A 24,153-nucleotide genomic window follows, 5' to 3' on the forward strand; every position below is an offset into this window, starting at 1 on the left:
ACGATATTAAATTGCCAAAGATTATTTTTCTTTTTGCATTTTGATAATGAGTGTTGAGATTTTTGCTGATTTCTTGCGATTATAAATTTGTATTCTTGTCCTTTCAGCTTCAGCCTCGGACCCCTCGTTAAATCACTTCTGCATCATCCACGGAGTTTACATAAGTCAGCCAAAGTGGGCCCGCTAACGATCCGGAAGAAGGGCTGCATCAGCAAAATTGCAGTTAATGGCGCGGTCCAACGCCCACTGCGAGCTTTTTGCTCACGAAGATGAACTGAAGAAATATGAGATTTTATTCACATGCAACTTGCAATTTAATGAATGTTCCCGAAATAAAAGTATGTTCCCGTGCTAATAGGATATATATTTGTTAAGTGCTTACTTTAATTACTTACGTTGGACAGATAGAACAATTATTAAAAAATTATTACCGCTGTATTATACGAAAACGTTCATTTAATTAAACATGTATATAAGTACTCATATTTCTATTAAAAAAAAAATCGCGTTTAATTAATTTGCACATTATTCTATCGCGAGCTCGCGGCAGTGATCACGTCATTCTGCCGTCGCTGCGGCCCGAAGCTCTATTATCACATCGACAAATCCAGAGTGCGGAGTGATAGAGGGAGAAGTAACCTGGCGTAAACGTAACATTAGATAAGTTACGAGCCGCGCAGCACGGAGAGTGCCAGGGGAAGCACACCGGTCCGCCGGTGTACGCGAGAGCGGTTCTGAACAGCGGCGCGGGAACCATGTACGGAATATCTGTGTACGGCGGGAGCAGTTACGTTCTTCCTCCTTAGGCGGGCGGCGCGGGCATGGGAAAAAATGTCACATTATTCTCCTATATGGTGATGCAGCGTGCCCGCTCACTTAGAAAATTTATCCTCTCGCGCAGGGCCACGCGGACGCGCCGCGGAAGCCGAGTAGGGGGATATCGCTTATACGGCATTGTGGGAGTTACGGAACTCCACTGCTACCGGAGTACTCGGGATGGATAGCGAATCGCCCTACGTTTTCCCGTTCGCCGGAGATATATTCGCGCGGGTTGCGTATGAACGGCACTTCCGCGCGCGCTGCGCCGGGGGAACGACATGAGGCGGAATTTATCTCGGGTTAATAGATACGACGTTATAGCCGCGCACAAGAGGATGCGCCCGAGCGCCGTGCTGCGCCTAGATCGCCGCGTAGAAAGATACTTTGGCTTTCCCAGGGCTTTTTACGGGAGCGTTTATTTCGTAATTTTCTTATTCAGTTGAAGGGATAATATAGTTCTGAATGAGTGAGTCGTTGTCGAAGATTTTTCTCACCTGCATCGCAGATTAAAATTAACGAAGAACGTTTCAGAATAGATATCGCTTATGCGTAATTTTAATTTGCGTAAAGTTCACTAGTATTTTAATACAGGAAGATAAATTTATATAAGTAAAAAAAATATTTAAAAATCTAATATTTTATTCCCGACTGTATCAGATTTTCGCGCGGGCGAAATCAAGGAAGTTCGTATCACGAGGTGAGTGACGGGTCAGATTCGACTCGTCCCATATCATGTACGTCTTCAACGATCGGCACGTCCGATGCACCCACGCGAGACACATCATATGCGACATACGGTCGAGTTGAACAGAATTTTATTTCTTTCTACGCGAAGACATAATTTGCAAAATGTCACAGCTATTTCACTCCACGATTCTTCCTGAAAAATTTTTTTTTTAAGAACAAGTACGAGCCATTGCAGTTTCGCTTTATAGTAAAAATATATATCTTAATAAAAATCGCTTTTTGCGATATAATTTTTTAGCAACGGTATTTTTGACGCTTCAAATTTTTTAATCTAATATTACTTAACGAAGAGGGAAAAAAAAATTCAAGTTAAATAAACCCTGAGGTATTTCTTAATATTCGCCGAGCAGTCTTCACGGTTTTTTTTATTTCTGTTTCACCTGTCGTACGGCTTGCTACGTCGACCGATTGGCACCGGAGATGGACAGACAGATAATTATCTGATATATCGAACATATCTTTAGATCATGCTCAACAGCAAATAAAAGGAAGGTGGCGATGTCTGCTTTCGCCTTTGCTTTGGTGGTGCAATCGGGGGCGTTCGACAGATCGCGGAACGAACGGGTACGAGGATCAAGAACCGAGCGGAGGAATCTATTGATCGTACGCACCGATAGGCGCATTATGGAATTGAACGATAATGACGCAACAGCCTATGTATCACACCGTTTGACATGTTTCGTGTGCCTTTTAATTACCTGTCGCGAGCGTGATGCGACGTTGTTGAGATCAATCGATTCGCGATCCATTCAATCATTCGCGAATATTAATAAATCACATGTCGGGGGAATAAATTTGTCATTGAAGCCAAAAGAGTCGAGCTGTGATAGAAACGTATGCGTAAATCCGGCAGTTACATAAATTAATATAAGCTGGTGATGTATAAAAATTGACACCGCAACACCGAGAGGAATCGTTAAGCGTAAACGCCACACAGTTGCAGCGAGTGTGAAGATCAAGGTTGGATCATTAAGTCTTCTCGATCCTGCATTAGGATAAAACAACGCGGGATCGGCTTCGCGGAGCGCTGAGAGACATCGACGCTGGTACGTCCGCGTTGCGCTCTCGATCAGCCTCGTGGTGGTCCCCCGGCCCGATATATCGAACGATCAGCGCATGTAGGCGCTGCAGCCGGCAGTCCTACACCGTTTTGCATAATACGACGAGACGCTTGCGCGCGGCCCCTTCGCGCCGAGCGTGTCACGGACCCGCCAGGTTGATGACGCCTTACTCGAATATTTCACTACTGAATCACACCGATGCTATCGCTTGTTATTCGCTCTTTCCGGATCAGCGTCACGTAAACAGAATTGTTGTTCGATTTTTTGGACGTTTATGTAGCCAGCGTGACATTACGTCTCAGTTTTTGATTTATAAAACATCTCGATTAAATATAGAAAAAAAAAAATAAAGCGAACTTCTTGACACCTTGCAGCAGCGCAGAGCTTGAAGCGAAGCTCTGGCACGTCACTCCGCTATCTTGGCCCTCCCAACCGAGGTAATATCGGAAAGGGATCTTCGAGCGGAGCAGAGCGAGGAAAACGGAGGTAAGGAACAGTAACGGTACGCGTCGTGCAACCCACACATAAAGTCTGGCCTATTACCACCCAGGACGTCCTCGATCAAGCGTTAGAGCCCCGCGGATTCCTCGCGCGCTGCCGCGTTGAAGTCTTATTTATTGTATCGGCCCGTTCTTTCGCGCGGCCATCCCGCCCTCCCCTCGCTTTTCCCTTATTCCCCGACGCCGATTATCGCCGCGAGTTATTACGTCGGTTCTTTCAGCGCGCGCGCCGGCCCGAAAGGTCGCGCTCATGCCCGATAAGGGTCACCCGCGATGCTATACATATCGCCGTGCCGCGGTTCTAGGCAAGATACGGCCGCAATATTTCAGATAACGCGCGGAACCTCTCGAATACACCGTTTGCTCGCTCTTCAAGAACGCGGGCCACTCGCGCGCGAGGCCCGCGCGGCCACGAATCTGACGCCAGGCTTAACTTCGCCCCGGAGAAGCCGCGCGACAATTTCCTGGGTGCTCGTCACATTTATGTCTCCGATACCGAGCAAAAAAAAAAAAAATTTATTTCACGTACAGCGCATGAGTTTCGCAAATTTCCGGCCCGGCAAATGAATTCCACGCTCTTTCGTTTCGAGATTTAAAAAGCTACTTGATATATTTCATTTGTTTCTATTACATTGCATTTAGATTTTCCCCGGGAATTATTTTTGATATCGATTCCACTTTTTCTCGTTTTTCGTTACAACTTTATTGAAATCATAGGTCGACGTGTAATTTGGAGCTCCGCCAGTAAATCAAACTTCAAGATTATACTGCGATCTGATAAATATAAGCAATGCGATGGCGAATGACTGCGGACGAGGTATTCCTAATAATTGTGATTTGATCAGTATAGAATCGCAAGCTCGCGTATGTACACATCGAGGGTTTCGAGCGGTCCGCACCGAAGATTTCCGCGCTATTACCGTTAATACGTTCTCCGGGGCCTTTGCAAGAGGGACTATGCAAATTGCGGATAGGGTACTCTTGCGGATGGAACTGCGGTGGAAGGTTAGTTTTGCACGACCTGTGCGTGATACTAGTTAGAGAGATCGTACTTGCCAATGCGAGCACCATTAAAGTAAACCGAGCGCGGAATCGATTTCGCCGTTTCTTTTATCGGCAGCGATCGAGGTGAAGGAAGTCGATCTTTGCGCGATGTTTCGTTATATCTTCTTCTTCCCATCCGGTGGACTTATTTTTTTTTTTTCTTTTTTTTTCCTTTCTTTTCTTTTTTTCTTCTCTTCGATCTGCTTGTGGGAGAGATCTTTGGAGCGAGCGCGGAGTATCACGGAGAATGCGCTACGAGTGTGAGCATAATCGATTCCAAGCGCCGTCTTCTGTACCTGCTATCTGTTTCAGAGCGAGTTGGCGTTGTGCGAGAAGTTCGTACGGGGCACGTTGCTTTGCGTTGCAAATACCTTACGTATGGTAATAGATATGTCGATCGTGTACATTCCGCCGTGCTGTTAGCAACGTCGGATCCCCATCGCCGAGCGGAATAGAGTTTAACGGTTGTTGCCGTTACTTTTTTTTTTTTTTAGAATTCGTAATTGATCGTAAGGATTTTAGAACGGATTTGGGAAGGTCGATCGAGCCCGCCGGTGAAAGTAACCGTTAATATGCACCTCGCGATTTATAATATGCAAATACGTCGCCTGCGTTACGTCGAAGCTTCAACCGGCTTATCGTAAACGCGCGAAAATACCGTGCAATTAAGCGACGCGTAACTCCGAGGCGCGTCGTTCGCGACAGCTGACGCGGTGAAATATATTATCGCGACGGTGATTATTTCCGCTGGCGACGTTTACGTTCATAATTATTAATTTACGGCGCGAAGCACTTCAGGAATTACGACAGGAACGAGTCAATCCTGCTCGCCACGGCTGCGATCTAACGACTTCGATGCGCTCGAAGCTAGACAGCTACGCACTCATTAAACGGTTTTTGTATTTCCGCCGTTCATATAAATTACTCGTGACGTTTTATCGCGCTTTAGTACCGGTATTGAAAACTTTTAATTAACATTTTTAGTAAATTTCAGACGGTTAGAGTTGATTAATATCTTTCATCGTTCATGTCACGCTATCTTTTGACATCGCGAAGGGCATTAACGGACTCGCGTTTAAATTGAGCATTCCACTTGATCCTCCCGATACCCTTTTTCACTCTTACGAGTTTTCGAACGAAGACGGCGGCGCGATGACGGATGGCTGTCTCTTAGAGGGGGCCCTCTGCAAGGCCCCCCATCGTCGTCAGATCCATTACAATTCATTGCCGTATGATAGATGTCGTTCGTTTGGCCTCGATGCTTGATTGAGTTTAACCTGTGCCTGTGCCCCGAGGGCAAAGTAAATTTTGATCCCTTCGATCATATTTAACGTGCCACGTAGCACGATCGATGTTCCTTGTCGAATCATCTTGTCCTCGGCATCGGTAAAACCAATCAACGCTCTTTTCAACGCATCGGATCTAATAATCTCAAAGATGTTTCAAATCTCCATGAATAATTAACAAGCTCTTAAAAAAAAAAAAAAAAAAAAAAATCTTTCTTTTCCTTTCCCCTATTTATTTTATTACGCCACGTAACACATCGGCTGTCTCTTATAATTTTTAATAACGCGTTTTGATGCACGTTACGTGATCCGTTTTCAATTTTCGAGTTACATACAACGTAATAAATAAATTATTTTTATTAAGTGTATATTATAATTTAACGCGGTAGTAATACGGTGCGGTATTCCGCAGATGCTATCGAGATTCTTGCGTTAATTCGAATTCGCCGTTACGCGTTTCACGGCTAAAGGGCACGAGGTGTAGGTGTTTTCGAGGAAGAGCCATTAAGGTCCATTTTGTAGAAATCACCTGTAGCCGGGTACGAGCAACGGAGGTTCGTTTGGACGGACACCTTGCGGCTGACTGATGCGCGTCGCTTATCAAGACGACATGCCAGAACGGATTGAAATATGTCCACGTTCCCATTGCCGGGTTATTGAACTATCCCGCCCTCAAATTCCTAATGTTCGGGTTATGATACGGGCGGGAGAAGTTACGGAGCCATCCCAGCGGGATGTCTAAATAGGTGGAGGATACTCCGGCGGCAGTCATCGTCAGAAATTAGTGTTCTTCCGAGAAGACCCGTCGAACTCACGAGTATGCATGTCCGCGCATAGTCTTGAATCTATAAGAGAACCAGCGCGAGCGTGAAATCGTGTTTTTTTTTTTTTCTTTCTTTTTCTTTTTTTTTATCTTGGAATCGAGAGAATTGAGATTTTATGGGTTTCTAAAGGCGATGGGAATGTCTTTATTTTTATGATGGAGAGGCGGAGAAGCGTGCCCCGTCACGAGTTGATGGATGTCGAAATGATGACACGGAAATAACCCGCGTCCCTGGAGACTTGGTAATGGCCAATTGATTCCCGATTTACAGATTTATACATCTCTTGTTCGATATTTTATCGTGATTTACATTACATTATTATTTAATAGCTTAGTTCGTACATGCAGTTGTATTAATTAATAACAGAAAAAAATACTATTAAAGATTGATTGCACGTGCAAAAAAAAAAGAAGAAAAAAAGATACCATTTTATAACAGTCGTTACAATACCGAATACGGTTTAGAAATATTAAGAGGATATTTCGTTGTTTGATACAAGCTCACGGCGAACATCATTAATCGGACTAAGGGTACGTTTTTACACCGTACGCACATTGTAATGACAGACATAATGAATAATAGAATGATTTTTCAGTGGGTATTGTCGCGGGAGGGGCTGAAGCGAATAAGTCCCGCTTAAAGACGCCTCGGCCTGTGGCGCGAGGCCCGGCCGAAAAGACTCGCGAGTTTTCGGTGGGCCGATTCATTTGTATCCTCGTCGGACTTGTCCCCGAGGGTGTAAAGACCCCTGCGGTTTCGCCACACTTATATTTGCATTCGCCGCTCGATCCCGTAGCGCACTGTCGAGCCCATCCGTAAATTAACCCGCTGCATTCTATCGCGCGGCCGGAATGAGATATCGAGCACCCGCCCTCGGGAGAACTGCCCTTCTATAAAATATCCCTCATCCCGCTGCAGAAGAGCATATCGCCGCTCGTACCTTCTCGGGACCGGTCCTCGCTCGAGGAAGCATTAGACTGGATTTTATTATGACCGTTTCTTTATTACGAGAATATTCCGCCGTGGAAATTATTTGGCGATCGGTGCCTTTTTTACGCGAGTAAATAATAACTTTCTTTAAAAAGAATCCGTCTTTGCGTCTCATGAATTGATAGATTACGCGTAATTAGTTTCATTTCTTTTCTTTTTTTTCCCCGTAGTACTTAATCGTACGCCAAATTGAGATCGGTGCCTGGTGTTTGTCTCTATCGTAATAATTAACTCTCGGATCAAACGCTTGTTCACGCCACAGCCGCGTCGACCATATTAGGCCACCTCGCTCACGTAACAATGGCACAAAGAAAGTGCGTAATGAGTCTAATCAAAACACAGTATATTCTCCTGCGTTTTTTATTTTTTATATTGTTCTATGCAATAACGTAATACCACGTAAGCTTCCATCTACCATAACGGTTCTTTTACTTTAAGCGTATTGTATTCACTCAGTCGGAAAGCGTTAAATAATTCTGGAATACTTCAGCGCGCATACGTTCACCCTACAACAATACACAATTAGCGTGACCTCACGCGCTTAAACGGTCAGGCACAGCTTTGTCGCGGCTATCAAGAGACGCCGCCACGTCGTTACCTCGCAATCGTCGCCGATAATATTTTTTTTTATTTCCGAATTCCGCTGCCTCGCGCGTCCAGCAGCGTTGAAGATTCTGAGTCTTGTCGTGACTGGTGCCACGCGTGGTATCTGATGTCTACATGTGTACGCGAGCACTCGGAGCCCCAGGCTCACGCGAGAGGCTCCAGTCCTCCTTTATACATCCACCTTGGCAGCCTTAACCACCTGTGCACCGAACCGCTTTCCCCTGCTCCGCCGCCCCCGCCGCTTCGTTCGCTCTCGGCACCCGCTTGAAGCCCCCTTTCGTTTCTTTCCCCCCCTCGAGGAGTGAGAGGACATACCGATAGCGCTCCGGCATCGTCGTCGCCGCTCTGTACAAGGAGAGAGAGACGCGGTTAAGATACAGCCCTCGTTCCTAAAGCGGGCAAGATCTATCGTCCGTGGCTTTTCAAAGGGATCACGAAGAATCGCATGTCCCAAACCATTTATCAGCGTGTCGGCCGAGGTGCGCCCTTCGCGCTTAGCGAGAAAGAGAGAGAGAGGAGAGAGAGAAAGAGAGAGAGCGCTCCTCCGCGGGTCGAATACTCGATAAGGGCCTCGCGTCGACATAATGAAGAGCCGGCCGCTTCTGGAAAACTGGCTGACGTTTCAATTTCGTACCTTCGATGCGCGCGGCCACTCGCGGCTTGAAAAGCGAGATCGCAAACTGATTAAGTAACGAAACCGAAACAAGGGGAAGGGGGAGGAAAGGGAGCGACATTAATGACGCGTAACGTTGCATTGGGGATCATATTTCTTGGTCGGCAACTGCGTTGAATTTATTTTCCGTCTTTTTCAAAAGTGCAAGTGAACAATGGGATATCGCGTTACCGTTCCGTTATTAATAATCTGTAAGGAACGTGGAAAAAAAATATATTACGTCACAGACATTTTGCTTCCTATTAACGTTACTCTTTAAGAGCCTAATCATGTATCTAATTATTAATGAAATACTACAACGTTTGCTTTAGTTGTACTGGAATGTCAAAGGCTAATTTCTTCGCGGCGCTCATTAGTATTGAATACCGAGCCTTAGAGGCTCGTAATATCATTTAAAACGATGACTAGTGCCTATTGTCGGCTAGTAGCAGCGAGACGATTGACCTTTTTGGCTCTCGCGGCGTTCGCGGCCTGGCTAAGTGGTGTAAATAACGATCGTGCACAATTTCCGTGCGCGTAGCCCGTTTTATGGTGAAAGGGGAATACCTTCGTACCTTTTACGTACCCCCCCGGAGCATGGGACTCTCTCGGGTATGCTTTGAAGAAACGAAAATTTAAGAGCGCCAGCACAAAGGCGCAAGACGAGATGGTAGGCGACGAAGAAATCGTTCGCGCGGAATCGATTCTCGGAGGACGAAAGAAACGCGCGTATATCTTCCTCGGCGACGAAGCGAATGCGCACGAAAACATATTACGAGCGGAGCGTTGCGTAAAAAACCGCGTCGCAAACACCGCCATTTATCTTCGCGAAATTATGAGATCGTTACAAAAATAATGAGAAATGTTATATTTGGACAGCGCGTTATATCGCAATCACATTACGCCGGTGGAAATAAATTTCAGCGAGTTTAATATAGATTCGCGACGTGAACGAGTGACTCGTAAAAATCGTTACGCTTAGGATCGATACGAGTACGAATAATATTAATGCCGTATCTGTAAACGATTATCATCGGCAATCAATGCTGCATTTGACTGCTTTACGTCCTAAATATCTTACTCCCGCTCGCCAGGAGTTTCCTGAGAAAAGCAATGATTATAGCATGCAAACGAGCACCTCACGCTCGCATGTTACGTTAGCGCGCGTATGCTAATGAGGCCGAAGATGAAAATGTAACGGTGGGAGGAGGGCGGAGGGGGAAATATGGGGAATGACAAAATCTTCCGAGTGAAAAGCATTAGTTTATAATTGCGAAATTTATGTTTCTCGCTCGTTAGACTTGCGTGACTAAAAGACATTTCTGACAAAGGGGATAGGAAAGAGTGATAATTTGTACCGACCTTCCACGCGTAATGTATATACTATAGCTAGAGGTGACATTTCGTCTTGTGAAGTAATAAGCCTGCATAACGCGAATTTGCATAGTGGATTCTGCAAATTATGAGACCGCGGCCGGCATCGGCTGGCCTGCGCCGTGCGTTATCTCACCGCGGTATCTGTAATGATTATCTACTCAACCTTAAGGAGTCATACGTATGGACGCGAATGTGTCAGGAAGAATTTTTACCTGCCGCATCCCTGATCACGTTGCGGTACCGCGATAGCCGCTAAGAGACTTGTGCCATACACCATCGGGTTTCACGTAGACGTGATCCAACGGAGAGACTTTGCATCACGATGTAACCACCTGAGCAGAAAACGCGACGTCACCGTTACGTGCAATTTTAATAAACATTTTTCGTCCACTCGCCTATCTTCCGGTTGACAATTATTTCTTGGGTAACCGCAACGCGGGCTGATTATTAACCACGATCTAAATACAGTTATTCCGGTACGGGGCGCAGATTTAAATATGCGATACCTTGCTCCTTTATTAATTTTTTTACTTTTAATTTTATTATATCAATATTTTTTTCTTAATTAAAATTCACTCTTATTTATAGAAATATATGATAATAGAATTTTTTGTTCTTTTAATTTTTATCTCGAATATGCGCCTCGTTCGCTTGTCATTATTCGTCCTAAATACAAATTGTACGGCGATAACTTATCTACAATATCGAGGCGCTCAAAGGCGCGCATGTCTCGGTAGAATTTCCTGTTTCGTTATAAATAAATCTGGACTAACGAAGGCCGGTAAGGATCTCTCTACGGACCTGATGGCCTGCACTCGCGGTAACTCAAAACCAAGCACAGATTGTTCGTTCATGGTGCTCTTTCACCGGCGGCTAAGTCGTACGTTTTCCAACAGCCGGACGTTTCCTCCGTGTTCTCCACCCACGTGGTGCTAGGGCGTCGCGTGGATTACGTAACAGCGTTACGAGTGAACAAACGGAGAAAGAGGAAAAAGGAAAGAGAGAAATAAAAAAATGAAAGAAAGAGAGAGAGAGAGAGAGTTATCGAGAGAACAACGGTGAAAGATAGCGGAGGGTGGGTGACGCGCGGCAGAATCGATATACGCGGTATAGGGAGAGTTCGCTGGCCGATTAGAACGCAAATCATTCAGGTGCCCCGTTGATTAGGTAAGCTAAGACACTATCTCGAGATGTGGGATGGGCCGCAGTCACGTGTATCGACGTAGCTTCGTGTTAAGTTAGCGCGGACTTGGAGCGGGCAAAATGGTGCTGACATGAGGACAGTTTACCGGAGGGGCCAGTCGGTTACACGCGAAACAAGGGGACGGTGAACGATGGAGAAAGGGGGCCGCGAGGGGGAGGAGGAGGAAGAGAAAAGAAAGGAAAAATGCGTGCGCTGCCGGGCGACGAGACGCTCGATGTCGCAACGCATTTGCGTTTGCCGCACGCCGCTGCGTCGCGAGCACGTCTTCGGGATAAATTCATCCCTGGTTTTCATTTTAGTTAAATCATATTCGCGAGACGATGCAACGTGGCGGGTGAAGATGATACATGACTTCTTTCAGATCGGTACGCTTAGATAGAAAACTCTGTTTATCGAGGTTTAACATAATTACCGTCTGCATCACCGAGTCGAACAATTCTGTTTATCAAATTTAATAAAGCAGCAAATACTTACAAAAAAAAAATATTTAAAAAAATTAATAATTAAAAATTTTTCCCGAATCGAGAATAATATTTCAGTATCGGAAGTAGAGTCGTTAAAATCTCGCATTGATAAATTGTGTATGCTAAATGATTTTAATTTATCGCGTCTTTATCGTCATTTATCGCGAAGATCAGCCGCGGAAGAAAAAAGCGAGATTGGTGGAAATCACGAAGAAGAGGAAAGCAATAAGGAACGGAGTCCAAGATCGTGTGAAAGAGAGAAGGAAAGAAAGCCATAGGCTCCTTTCAAACCCATGAATCACGCCTACGCGGCGCGCGCTTGCTCGATAATTAATGCTCGTTTAATTCGGCGTTCATCATCCACGTTGAAAATATTTACAAAGGGTTCGGGCGAAGGCAAACTTTACGGAACGAAATAGGGAGACGGCGGAAACCTGTCCGGTGTCCGGCGAGAAAGGATGGTCGCTACGATTGTCGCTGTACGATTCGCCCATTCATCCCGATTGTCGGCGGAGCTTGGCCGCGCATCGTCGCACTTCTTTTCAGCAGCCACGCCGAAGTGTACCGCGCGCGTACGATAAATATAGATTTGGATCAGGAACAGTTATTGATATTTTTCAAGCGGTCAATTTGTTTTGGCTGCGAAGGAAAATGAGGTCGCTCTTTGTGCGCCTGTTGCGTATGTATTTAATAACTACTTTGCGTAAGGAATAAAGGACCAAAGTTGGCTTACGGTATCAAGAGAAATTGACTGCGTCCCACCCATCGAAAAAAAGTCAAGAGAGGGAATTAATTACGTTTTCTGCGGCGGTGGGCCCTCCCCCGGCGTGCTTCTTTTTCTCCCCCTGTCATCGACATACCACAATTAATATTACGCTTATAAAAGAGTGCGTATAGTATATTGCAAATAACTAAAGTTGGAAGGAGCTGAAAGAATAACGAGGCTACGACGAAAAGCTGTTGTATTTATCTTAAACGTGCGCATATAAAGTCGAAATTAAAAATAAAAAGGTTAAAATTGAAGATTTCTATCTGCTCTTTATCTTCGGTATTTGTCTTTTGATTTCCGATCTTTAAAGAAAAAGAAAAAAAAAAAAACGTCATAAATAAGGATATAAATAGGTATTCTCGTAAACTGGAAATATATGCGTATTCGACAAACGCGTACCCCAACCAACGAATTTATTACCGCTGAAAAATTCCTGAGCGATAAAGCCGAATCCTTTTCTCTCGTTGGTCGTCTTGGGCGATGAACCTGCCGAGAGAGAAATACAAGTGGAACACACATTACGATTCTGAGCGCGTCACGCATCTTCGGGGAATGCACTGTGAATGCAACTCCATCGGCGCCCACCACGCCGTTATCTTCACTAAAGGACCTGTTCGCCCAACGAGAATAATATATCCGGCTGCTAAAGGGAGACGCTAGGGCCGCCAATGAGATAACAATGACCCACTGTGCGTGCAATGAACTAGTCGAACTGAGAGCCTTGTGTCTACGAACCTGTCATCTTTACTTGGAATGTGTTTTATGTAGCCAACCGATGAAGCGACTCGTCTCACGATTTAACGAGAGATCTTAATTATTCTAAGGAGCGTCAGCTAAATTTTCTGGCTATTCAGCTCGGCCATTGCGCCATATTCGCGCAAATATTTATTACAATATAATCGAAATGTTAATTTTTTAGTTTTATTTTTATTTTTAATTTTTTTTTTCTTTTTTTTTTAATATTTTATTTTACATAATTTGTGTATACGATATCGGTGACGTCTTTGCCTGAAAGACGATTGTGTTCGACCGTCGCGGCGGAGTTGACCCAAGCCGGTGAAGCTTATGGTTAATTCAAATATATTTCTGTCCCGGTGTATTTTTAATAGAGAGCTGAGATGAAAGACCTTCTTCATCTCCGTCGAGTTCTCCCTGGAGCAGAAGCGCTATCGCGGGCCATGAAATAAATGCATTTATGCAGCCTACTCGACATGCGGTATGCAGTGCGTCCCAAACAGATTTCAGATAGCGTTCTTTGTCAACGTTCGGCCATCGTTATCGGCGCCGATACATTTTCGATCTACGTCGAAGAACGTCTTTCACACCACGTATGATGCACACTTGAATGCGGTCGATGAGCCTCGCCTGTCCAATCAATTACCATATTTTCGATATTCTTTAAAGAAAGCCGCCGAAAACACGGCTGGCAGACAAGGCGGGAACTAATAAACCGCAAAAAAAAAAAAAAAATAATAATTTAACGCCACAGAATCGTTTAACATATTAGTAATTACGAATCTTTATTTGACCGTACAATTTCTCTGTTCGAATTTCGAGTCGCACGGGATTAAAACGCGCGACCGTGACTATAAATCCTCCCTCTCTCCTATCAAGATTATAAACGGCACACTTGTTTCGAGTCACTGAATCGTCGTTCCCAACGGTTTAAGCAGAACCAATGACCTCGGAGTATATTAACCGAACGGAATGGTAACGTGACACTGAGGAACGGAAGTCGCGGGTGCACAGTCGTTTCCGTAGCGACAGATGTAATCTGTGACCTATGATCGATGCCTACTCGACTTTCTCTCTTTCTCTCTCTCTTTCTCTCTTTCCCTCTTCTCTTCCTTTGCTTTCTACTACTTTTGAGCGTCGTTAAAAGGGTACTCTTTGTCAACAGCGAGCGACTAGTATTGGCCGAATACACGGAAACGGGCAGAAAAACCAAGAGATAAAGTCGACGACAAAAAAAGACTCGGTTCAACCGCTTAATGAACAGTAGTAAAACGATTGGGCTTCGACAATATTTAGCCGACTGCGTGAATGGAGCGTCGAGGATGTGTCTCGAGTAGATAAAATAATATTTAAAGTAAACCATTAGAAAAACAAAGAAAAAAAAAATCAAGTGGCTCGGTCGCTACCCTCTCGATTCGCTTTGTCGCGTTTCATCCCTTTAAAATTTATCAAATCGTCGGGTTCATTCACTCGATCTCACCGAGTCACTCGGACAAAAATAACGGTCGCGCCAGTCGAACACGCGAGTTTTCCCCGCGGCGTTATTAATCGAAGATGCGTATAACACAAAATACGTGCATATCCGCGATTCCCACGATTAAGAAACGATTTAATGAGATACGACGTCTCGAGACGGTGTTCGCGTCTCGTAATCTAGTCACTTTCCTCCGCGCCACATTCCCGAGCCCGTCGCTAACGATCTCGTTTCGCCAGCATCTCCAACCAATCTTATTAAACGCGCTTTATTTCCGCCGCGGCAAGAAATTCGCCGTAGATATTTATTACGCCGTCCGCATAATGCGAGGATTGCAGCTGCGTCTCAAATAAATCCCGGGACAAATCGCGCGGACATCTCGCGAGCCAGGCGTTCTGACGAATTTAGAATTAAACCGAGGCGGGACTTGGACTTATCAATATTCCTCGATTATACTTATAACGGAGTCATCTTTCTTCTCACACGTGTGGAGAGACGCTGCGCCGAGGAGAGCGAGTGTTTGCGGAAGGGAAGCCCTCCGACTTTTTTTTTTTTATTTAATATGTCGCCCTACGAGAGTCGGCAGGAGCCTGTTACTTCGCTGGGTGCGGCGTGCGGGAGCGTTTCCCACAGGCCGCTCGTGTGAAAATGCACCCGGGAAAGTGGGCGCGACAAGTGTATCGGAAGTACGACGGAGAGAAGGAAAAAAAAAAAGAAAGAAAAAATTGCAATCTTACGAAAAACGGTTCGTCCCGCACTTCGAAACGCCAAACGATTAGGAGCCTTTCACGGTGCAACCGCGACGTAAATTATCACGGCGACCTGGTTTTATCCCGTCGTCACGTTAGGCCCCGGGGTCCGGGTATCACACTTAGCGCGGCGTTTCGCGCGGTAAATATCGCGGTATCGCATCTCCCGGGATTCCGCGCGGTTCTAAGATATCGGACGAAAATTATGAACGTTTCAGCACTTACACCTGGGACATTATTACGCGCATTACGTTATCGATACCGGTGCGAGCGCGTTATTAGGAATAAAGTTGTCGTGTACTAACCAGCAGTTTATAAATAATTCATCGTTACTTCAGGATAATTTTTATGAGAAAGTTGCGAAAAAAAAAATAGAATGAAATAATTTACGGTAACGTCACTTAGAATTTTAACCCTGCTAGCCTTCTCGCTAGTACGGAGTGGCATAAATAAAAATAAATTCTTCAAAGTATTAGCGGATTCGTTAGTCGATTCGAATGGACATTTTTCTTTTTTTTTTTTTTCTTTTTATTCTATTGCGGTTTAATTTCCGTATATGTCGACGGACGATCGCAAATCCGACGGTACGAGATACTGCGCGCGAAGGACGCCCGAAGAATAAACCTGTCACTCGACTAGCCTTTCGTAAAACTTAAAACCCAACGCGTCCTCTCGCATCTTCGCGTTCAACCTCCGTCGCGAATGGACGTGGTTAAAACGCAAAGCCAAACATAAAACCGCAGATAAGGACAACCATGTAGCGCGCGAGGGAGTACGAGGACGAGAGAGAAAGAGAGAGAGAGGGCGAGGGGGACACTTCGGTAAGAAGAAGTGAAGATTAGAGGGGAACAGTAGGTCCCCAGAGCTGGGGCTGAGTTACGAGCGGCCGACGGGCATTAACATTTTTGCCGGACGTGCAACAAATTAAAGCAATGTGGTTCGCTCATGTCCTTCGTCGTCACGCCGCTATTTTCCTGGCTCGCAAGTTTAAGCCCGCCGCTCCAGCTTGATGCACTTACGCAAGAAAACAATAACGGCACTGCTATGCGATATTGAATAACGCTTATTCCGGGTTTAGATATATTCTTTTTGTATTTTTTTTTCTTTCTTTCTTTCTTTTTTAAATTTTTAATTTAACTAGAAGAAACCATGGCTTGTTACTCGCGCGCTATTCTTTAACAGACCCCAATTACAAATCATAAAAAAAATTAATCCGACTCACCGATCTGCATGAGCTTCAGCGGAGTTGTACGGAGTTGTTCTGCCGGTGACTGTAACATGAAATGCAAAATATTAATGTAGAGATGCTGGTAACAAAAAAAATATATATATAATTTAATAAACGGCAACAACAGAATGGATTAATTAGCTAATTCAAGCGTAACACCAATTTTTTTATATATAATTATTTTAATTACTGAAGTATTTAATCGCTTAAAAATATTAAGTTACGAAAAAGGAATAGTTTAACGATTTTAACTGCAGCGGCATCGTACCCATAACAGAAGCGTGGCATCTCGCAAAGGAAAAGAGTATGGCAAAGTGGATCGAGAGAGGAAGCACGAGAGTTCAGGGTACGATGTGGTATATCGGTCTGTCGCCTCCGTAAATCCTTGGTGCTCGGTAACGCCACCACTGTCGTGCTGCAGTCTTATCATTGTCAGGGCCGCAGGATGTCGATTCGCACGAATTGTTTCATTCAACCGGTACTTATTACATTACTCTTCTACAAATCACTCGCCTTCAACGTTGTAAGTTACGTATAAATTGTGTATAAATTATTTCGCGATATAGATTGCACAATATCCCGCATAAAGCAAATTCCAGAGACAAAACCAAACGACAAAACTTATAATAAGCTTTATATATAATAAGCTTTAATATTTACATTTATGTGCGTTTAATATATCAATTAAAAATAGCGTTCATTAATTTTCTTCATAATTATTTTGAATTTTAATAAACCTTATTTTAATAAAAGCCACAAAAATGTCAAAAATTAATTGCATCATGAGGTCACGCGCATCAACCGAGAATTGCACTCGAGAATGCATCCCTGGTTGGCGGGAGCACGGTACCGGACCACGGCGGTCGTCCTCGTGTATCGTTTGATCTCGTTAATAGGACCGCATTGTCCTGCATCTACATACTCCTCTACGTGCCCTTTTCTCAGTATGCACTTCGTTGTGCACGGACGACAAAAAAGAAAGAGGGCTGGGAAAGAAAGAGAGAAAGAGAAAGAGAGAAAGAAAAGGAATACGTGCACATGCGTGTGTACTCGCGTTCGTAGGTGCTTGGCAATCGATGCATTATTTGAAATATCTACCTAGTTATCGCAAGCACAATATACAGTGCCACGGAAATTTGTACACCGGCTAGTATCGTTTATTTAATAGAACTCCCAGTGCAATATAGGATTTATTTATTGTCCATTTATTATACGGCTTATCATTATTTAATTTAATAATTTTATTCTTTTACGATTTCAATATTTCTGTTGTATATTTCGAGAGTCGGTCATTTATTTCCACAAAAAAATGCGACTGACACAAGATTCCCCTAATGCGTACAGTTTTAAAAACTATTATTTAAAAGCATATTAAAATTAATAATATTAAAATAATAATATTAAAAAAATATTATTTAAAAATTATTTTTTAAAAGCAATCTATATAAATTCGTATATATAACCGTGTATCTCTTTCTCTTCTCCATTGTTCGCGTCTCAAGGTTTCCGTTGCTACTCTGAGAATCTTTTTATGCCCGGCGCGGTGCTACGCAAGTGCAGTTAGCTACAACGAACGGACTGCACTCATCATCCTATTGTTCTCTAATGAATCCGTAGATGCTGACGGAAGCGTCCCTGCTCGCAAGATGCATGGGACAGGTTGTATCTGTGAGTTTCTTCTTCCCTGCCCTTCTATCTCCGCCCCGGTTCGGAGAACAGAAAAAAGAATTATTTAGGCATAACGAGCGAGACTCTCGGGGCTTTTGTAGAATCACTCGGTCGCAGTATATCACCTGCCAGAAACCCGGCCGAGAGAAACGACTCTACTCGTCACATATACGATCCGTAATGAAGAATGAACTATGCTTGTCAACGAGAAACATTCGTCCGGGAGAGAAAGTCGCTTATCAAGTCGCTCACTTTCTTTCATTATGATCGTCAGTGCTCTAGTAGAAGCTGTGATACTGTTAATTACTATTGCGGGAATCATTTATCACTGTCAGCACGACGTCTTTCCCAATCTTTCGGAATTTGAGACACGAGAATACAACATCGATACTTTAATCGGGACAGAAATCTATAAATAAAATTACCGGCTTGTCAAACCTCGAATTCCTTTTCACCGCGTCAGAATTCTTTATAATCACCTTGCAAATAACAAAAAAAAAAATTCTCTCCCTGAAAAAAAAAAAAAAAAACACGTATCTACGTAAAGGTAGGTGTTGCTGACCATTGTTACTCTTCCGTGTTCTCTTTTATTTTTTTAACCGCAAGATGCAGCCGTGAAGAAGACGGGTCTACGATTCGCGTGCTGTACGACCGAAGATTCTCAAGTTCTCGAATCCATTATTTACGTGGATCGAAACGATATACCGTGCCTCCTCGATCTTGATACTGGGCGGGGTCGCGGGGGCTACAGCGGGGATAAGAGCGACCGTGGACAATACCGTATATCACGCGGACGTTTTATGGAAATTCGTCGGAGCGATCCTCTCGATACAATGATCGGTGGCCTGATACGATCGAAATCGCGGCACCTGTGCCCCGCGTCTCTGCCACCTTCCTCGATAGTCACGCGGTATCGGGAGGACCGAGCGGCGGCGAGAGGTGCACGGGTCATTGGCCGTACCTTTAAATGTGGAAGAATCGCGGGAGATCGCGATAAGGGAGGTCAGAAGCGGGTTAGAAGAATTTCGTTGTCATGTAAATTACCGTCTCTACGCCGTCTCGGATTCTAACTAACTCGGTTGTGAGCTACAATCTAAAGCGCGTTTGGAGAATCGAAGCGAGCCGTGTCTTTGCTCTCTGAAAACGTGTTTTTCCTCGAGAGATCCGCCTCAATAGAATATCAAATAACAACGTCTTGATACATTCCGATTTTCATCGACAACAGCGAGCTTACGATGTCGAACGCCAAATCAATTTTTCATTACCGAGTTGAATGAAGTGAAATTAGAAAAGGCAGATATCTTATCGGTTTCTAATCGGTTTCTAAAGGAAAGTATTTGTAATTCACATCGCTACGTTTTATTATCACAAAGTTTATCAAGATTTCGTTATCTGCGCGGGCTACAAGTGCACATTCGATCCGAGCATTGCATCGTCCATCTTATTTTCCCGAACACCTTGTCGTTGTCAAGAACACCATAGTTAACGACGAACATCTCACCTCACTCGAACCTAAGAAGTTTAAAAAAAAAAAAAAAAAAAAAAAAGAAAAAGATACCGGGTTGTCTCGCGAGAAACGGAAGATAGCGGGACCACCTTCGTGCCTCCATAAAACCGTCTATCGCGCCCGGAGGTGGAAGGAAATAGAACGACGGCGCGTCGATTTCCCTTTTAATCCAAGACGCGTCCGGTGGGAGCATGATAGCTCGCACGCGTCGATCTGCCCGTTCCTGCCGTTGTAGTCCCTATAAAACGCACGTTTTGTGCCCATGCCCGTGGCTATAAAGGACCGTTTTTGGTGGGCCGAGGCGTGGCCCGTGGTCCGCCTAGGTGGCCCAGCAGTAACTTACGCGCGGCCATCACCAGAGCTATCCGAATAATGCCGCGCTATCTTAAATATCCGGCAATTTATGCGTTTACACGGATATATACACACGAACACGTACAGATTATCCCACCGCGGCTTTACGACTGGTAGTTACTTAATCACGTTAGGCACCGCCGCCGGACGCCACACGAATCGCACGTGGGGGCAACATACTTATATACCCGTCATGAAGGAGCCACGGAAAGGAAAAGACTTGAAGTTTTTATTCGGAAAACCTCGAAATTGTTTCGCGCGATTTATTACGAGGCTTCGAAATAATTTGCCAGTTCTACGTTACGATCAGTTCGCGGTGTTCCTCGAGTCGCGACAAAATGCGCGTGGACAAAATTAAATACTTGCACCACACGCTTAAGTCTCTGCGCGTGTATAACAGTTTTTAACGGAGTTATTGCCGATTCTCTGGCGCCCCTTTTTTTTTTTTTTTTTTTTTAGAGCTTCCGATTTCACGTTATTGCGTCAATCGTCATCTCGTTTCACGCCTAAGCCTGAAGTATTTCGCTTAACAATGGAGGCATACTTTAAGCACGTGATATTCGCGTGTTCTTAGTGGAGCGTTTCCGACGTGAAAGTCGAAACGGCGTCATCGCCCGACTTCTCGAAATGTAACGAGACCTCCTCGGTGTATCACGCGTGCGTAATCTACGCGCCTTAGAATGCACGTTCGCGCGGCTCGGGTACGCTCACGCACGCACGCACGCACCGAAGATACAGGTTGCCGGCCGCACCTGTAAACCCGCGCTCTCGAGAAATCGCGTGGGCGTAGGAGACCGCGACCAGACGGCAGGAAGGTGACGCAAAACTGCTGATCTGAATTTATCCGAATATAATCTCTATTTTTTTTTCTTTTTTTTATACAACAAAATTCGGAGCCTGCATAGACGAAGCAACGTCGAATAAATATTAAAATAAAATTTGGCAGGCCTATATATTGCCCGTCGATCAAGATGCTTTACAATTCGATCTTGTAGTTGAGTCAATATTTCGGATGAATCGTAATAAAAACTTTTACTCCTCGATTCTTCGTTCCCTGCGGCATAAAGCTCTGCATGCGCACGATCGTCATTCACGCCAAATTCAACGAGGAGTCTGAACCATGTAGAGAAAGTTCGCGCTCATATTCGATACGTTCGTTCTTTGAAAAAAAAAAAAAGAAAAAAAAATTTTACAAAACGAGTTACTTCGCAATGAAACCGCGAATTTCGCATGCAACCGCGTGGCGGACCGAGACACCCAGCGCAGTAAATCACAAAAATGCTCATTGAAACTCGTGTTTCGCAAGTTCAGTAAGCACGACCCACCGTCGATGATTCATCCGCGTTTTCCTCTCGCGTACGAGCGCAACGCGCATACCGCGACCGGCGCATTCCGCAGCTCGCGCCGAATGCACTCTTCGGAGCGCGTCGATATTCTCCTGGCGGCGGGAGGAATCCGCTCCTCGCAAGCGAGACCCGGCGTGTACCTTGGGCGGTCCGTGAATTGCACGAAATAACGATGTCAGTCTCGTAACGAACATAAAGTGCCTAAAGGGAGGCCGTTTCCGCGTTAAGGGATAAAGGAGAATCTTCCGGTGGAATTCCGTTCTTCATGTTCCGTATATTTGTAATCTCGTAAAAAATCTACCGTCTTTTTCTCTCCCTCTCTCTTCGCTCTTCGAAGAAGTGCTCCTCCGTTCGCCGATCGATTATTGACCCCACGGCTTTTGCAGATCCTGCGTCCAAGGTGGACGAAACTTTCACGATTCGCCGAAAGCACGCGCGGCGAATACTTGCGTCGGCTTCCGCACCTCCCGTCCTACCGCGGGCGCGACAATTATTCTGCCGGACGGGTTACGTGATACGGTAGGTGGGATAATGGCTGGCATAAGTTAAAATTTCGGGCGATACACGCGAAAACAGGTGAGTTACGAACGGAATTAAGTGACTTAAGGCCGGGCGCATCGTGCGTGTAGCCTTGGCGCGCGGCGAGGATGCCGATTTTATGGCTAATTTGTCGGCCGCAATCGTATTTATCGCGCGAAGCGGACTCTTCGCACTTTTTGCCTCTCCTCGGTGCATCCTGATGCACGTCAGTATTTCTCAATTAGCCCTCGGCGTATACTCCGCGGTTCATATATGGCGTAAAAGCGCGTCTTGGGGGCCTTAATAAAATTCTCTTCGCGATATTTTCCCATCGAAATTGTGCCGCGACCCAAATTAAATTGGATTGTATTAGAGAGACTAGTTCTTAAAATTCAGATAAATATTACCTTATTAGAATGCACTTGCTTAATTGCAGGAAATTTTACGTCGAAAGTGATAGATACGTTTTATAACTTTTGTTTTTTTTATATAAAATAATTTTTATATAATGACAGTATATACGGAATCGCGTTTGGCATCGCATTAATGAGCCGAGCGGTTGTGCGGTGAAAAAAAAAATGCAGATCGCGGAAACACGCGCGCATTCCACTTGTGGTTGGTAAGTTGTCGTTAATTTCGCCGAGAAGACGCATGGATTACCATAAATTTCGACACAAGTGACCGCTCATTAGATATGCAAAGCAGCGTGTGGGATATGGCGCCCAAAAGTGTTCAGCTGATCGCGTGTGTGCGCGTGTTCTCGTAAAATCTTACGCGAGTTTAAAGTTTTCTCTTTAAACGCTGCTCGTATTCACCTTGCTAATTTTTGCAACGATGCATCTGTCGTTATAAAAAAAAATAAAATAAAATAAAATAAAAAAATATATATAATTATAATAATAATTTATTCGTACGTTTCATAAGTCCCCCGCGTGATTTATATTTTATGACAACTTTATTGTAGCTTTGTAATAAATAAGAAATTAATAATTAATTATACGACCATATGGAACGGCTACACGTTTGCTCGCTGGCATTTATTTTGCATTACACTTAATAACGGAGAAGAGAGAGAGAGAGATAAAAAAAAAGACGCGAGAGAAATAATTAATTTTGCAGACTAATTAAACGTACAGCCGAAGACCCTCGTCTGGCCAATTCGAGCACTTTTCGCCAATTACGTCTCACACGGCATATTCTCCCACATTACATCACGCAGATAGGCGCGATGCAGCGTCCTGTCGCGTACAAGCGGCTCCACCTCGGAGAAATTAGCGCCGTTGCATCGTTATGTAATGACAACGCAGGCGACGTGGGAACACGGTACGTAGACATTAAAATCAGACGCATCGCGCGTCAATGGATCCGCGACCTAAGGGCGAAGATGGGTAGATGAGAAGGAGGAGAGGGCACATCGGCCCGGGGCTCGCACACAATGCCACTCGAGTGGTAATTTGTCGGAGATGGGTCATTACGAGCCGCGTCCTCCCGCTTCTTCTCTCCCATCGCCGTTCGCCGCGAGACACGGGGAAGACGGAGCTTGTTCCTCGCGAGCGCGGCGCGACGAGGCCCGGCCTTTCGAGAAAGCGAGACCGGGCTGACCTCATCCGTGAACCGCGGCCGTCAAAACACCCGCGTGTCGGGGCCTCGGTGCCCCCATCGAGCTCTCGTAATTTCGGGCGAGCCGTGGAAAAAAAAAGGTCGCACAAAACGCGTCTGAGAATGGCACGGGCGAAATGTGCATCGCCGGGGACACGAGGACCGGGGCGCGTTCATTTCGAGCCCATTTAGCTGTCGTCGTGTCACGATTTTCGTGAGATTGTAATTTCGCGGAGAGGAGACGGAGACAGAACGGCAATGGTGCGTACGAATACATTGTGATGAGCCTGACATTGATCCCCCGAGTACTTCGGGCCCACCTCCGTCATGTTGGGCGTTACGTGTCGCATGTTTTGATATCGGGCGACAAAGGAGGCCCCCGAAGCGCGCGAGGCGTAAAATGAGAAAGAATTAAGGAAGCGCGCGAGAAGTCGTTCGCGCGGAGATCAGGCTCCGGAGACACCGCGTGATGTGCGCGATTTTTAACGCATTTCAGTATCGGGACAAGACGCGTCATGCACGCAGCCGGCGAAGTGGCGGCTCTCGCAAATCGGTACAAAACGAAACACTGTTGCTGAAGGCGCGCGGAAGGTTGATCCCCGCGGATGGTATGCGCAGATATCAGATCTCG

At 45.1% G+C, this 24,153-nt stretch overlaps 1 long non-coding RNA gene across 1 annotated transcript in view; it reads right to left on the reverse strand.

The window, feature by feature from the left end:
- The window catches only part of LOC139109283 (uncharacterized), an 86,920-nt gene that overhangs the window by 40,668 nt on the left and 22,099 nt on the right, over positions 1 to 24,153 (reverse strand). Inside the window, exon 3 of the long non-coding RNA XR_011546814.1 lies at positions 16,524 to 16,572. This is a non-coding gene — a long non-coding RNA (uncharacterized lncRNA). The remainder of the gene's footprint in view (positions 1 to 16,523; positions 16,573 to 24,153) is intronic.

This window comes from Cardiocondyla obscurior, linkage group LG17 (genome assembly GCF_019399895.1).
Source record: "Cardiocondyla obscurior isolate alpha-2009 linkage group LG17, Cobs3.1, whole genome shotgun sequence".
Lineage (NCBI taxonomy): Eukaryota > Metazoa > Arthropoda > Insecta > Hymenoptera > Formicidae > Cardiocondyla > Cardiocondyla obscurior.